The sequence below is a fragment of the Heloderma suspectum genome, chromosome 13, assembly GCF_057233095.1.
Source record: "Heloderma suspectum isolate Gila_16-S chromosome 13, 16-S_ref, whole genome shotgun sequence".
Lineage (NCBI taxonomy): Eukaryota > Metazoa > Chordata > Lepidosauria > Squamata > Helodermatidae > Heloderma > Heloderma suspectum.
In genome coordinates this window covers 32,477,552-32,480,053 of record NC_139470.1, presented here as the reverse complement: position 1 = coordinate 32,480,053, position 2,502 = coordinate 32,477,552, and positions in this window count along the sequence as shown.

The window sequence follows — 2,502 nt, the reverse complement described above, 5'->3', positions numbered from 1 at the left end:
GGCCCGGGCCGGTGGGCGGCTCCCTCGGGGCGCTGGGCGGGCGCGGCGCGAGGGCCGGCCCGCCAGGGGGGCCCGTCGGGGCTCGCTCGCCGGGAGGCCGCGCCCGGAGAGGCCCGGGGCGGGGGGGCCGCGGCTCGTGCCGCAAGCAGCCGCTCGGCCCGCTGCCAGGCCGGCCTCCGGCGGGGGGGGCCGGCGCGAGAGGGGGCGCCCGCGGGGCGTCGGACCACCGCGCTCAGCGCCCCCGGGCGCGCTGGCAGCCGTAGTCCCGCGCCTGCGGGCCAGGCCCGGCCCCCGAGTGCCCCGGCAGGGCGCCCCGCCACGCCTACTGCGGGGCTGCGGCCGAGACTCGGACCGGACCCCGGCCGGAGCTCTCACGCAGCTAAGGGGTAGGAGTGGGGACATAAGAGCCCTGCTGGATCCGACCAGAAGGCTTCGCCGCCCCCCCACCCTGCCTTCCCGCTATGGTCCGCAGATGCCCAAGGGGAAGGAAGGCTGCAGGCAGGACAGAAAGCCTCACAGAAAGGTTAGAGATGACCTGAAAACGAAAAAGGGCACATATAGGAAGTGGAAAGGCCAAGCAACAAAGGAAGAGTACAGGCAGGTGGCACAGAAATGCAGGGATGGCGTCAGGAAGGCTAAAGCTGAGGATGAGCTGAGGCTAGCGAGGGATGCTAAAAGCAACAAAAAGGCTTTCTTCAGCTGCGTGCACAGGAAAAGGCAGAGGAAAGGAATGGTGGTTCAGCTATTAAATAAGGATGGCAAAATGATAACAGAGGACAAAGAAAAGGCAGAGGTGCCCAATTCCTACTTTGGCTCAGTCTTCTCCCAAAAGAGGGTCTATGACACCCCTGGCAAAGGCGAAGTACAGGCTGAAGGGGCAGGATTGCAGGTTGAGATCAATAGGCATATGGTCAAGGAACACCTAATGACTTTGAATGAGTTCACATCTCCAGGGCCAGATGAACTAGAGTAATAAAGGAACTGGCAGAAGAACTCTCAGAACCAGTGTCCGTTATCTTTGAGAAATCATGGAGGACGGGGGAAGTGCCAGATGACTGCAGGAGGGCTAATGTCCCTATCTTCAACAAGGGTAAAAAGGAGGAACCTGGGAGCTACAGACCAGTCAGTCTGACATCAATCCCTGGGAAAATTCTGGAGCAGATGATAAAGCAATCCATCTGTAAGCACCTTGAAAACAATGCAGGGATGACTTGAAGCCAACATGGATTTGTCAAGAACAAATCCTGCCAGATGAATCTGATCTCATTTTTTGATCAGGTTACGTCCCTTGTGGACCATGGGAATGCTGTAGATGTAATATCCCTCGACTTCAGCAAAGCTTTTGACAAAGTGCCCCATGATCTCCTGATGAGCAAACTAGCGATATCACTTAACAATTCAAAGTGATTTTGATAGACTGGAGTGCTGGACAGAAAACAACAGAATGACATTTAATAGGGATAAATGCCAAGTTCTGGAGAAGAAACCAAATGCACAGTCACAAGATGGGGGATGTGTGGCTCAACAACATGACAAGCGAGAAGGATCTTGGAATTTTTGTTGATCACAAGCTGAAGATGAGCCAACAACGTGATGTGGCTGCAAAAAAGGCAAATGCCATTTTGGGCTGCATTAATAGAAACAGTTTCCAAATCCCGGGAAGTACTTGTTCCCCTCTACTCAGCACTGGTTGGGCCTCATCTGGAGTACTGTGTCCAGTTCTGGGCACCACACTTTAAGAAGGAGGCAGACAAGCTGGAGAGGGTTCAGAGGAGGGCAACAAAGATGATCAGGGGACTGGAAACAAAGCCCTATGAAGAGAGACTGAAAGAACTGGGCATGTTTAGCCTTGAGAAGAGAAGACTGAGGGGAGATAGGATAGCGCTCTTCAAGTACTTGAAAGGTTGTCACTGGGAGGAAGGCCAGGATCTCTTCTCAATCATCCCAGAGTGCAGGACACGGAAGAATGGGCTCAAGTGACAGGAAGCCAGATTCCGGTTGAACATCAGGAAAAGCTTCCTGACTGTTAGAGCCATATGACAATGGAACCAATTCCCTAGGGAGGCGGTGGGCTCTCCCTCTCCCACCCTGGAGGCGTTCAAGACGAGGCTGGACAGCCATCTGTCAGGGATGCTCTGACTTGGATTCCTGCATTGAGCAGGGGGTTGGACGCGATGGCCTTGTAGGCCCCCTCCAACCCTACTATTCTATGATTCTAAGAGCACCGCAGCAGCCTCCGGCTGATGTTCCCAAGCAATGGGTGCTGAGAGCAGCCTGCCGCAGATACCGTGCTGCCCCCACAGCAACATTCCCATTCGCAGAATCACAGAACAGTGGGGTTGGAAGGGGCCCACAAGACCATCGAGTCCAGCCCCCCGCTCAGTGCAGGAATCCATCTGAAGAGCTCTGGTCTTGGAAATCTTTTAGCCACAGCCTTCACTTAAATGTATCTCAAATGCTGGCAGGTAACTTTTAAAAGCATTTTCACTGAACCATAGGAGG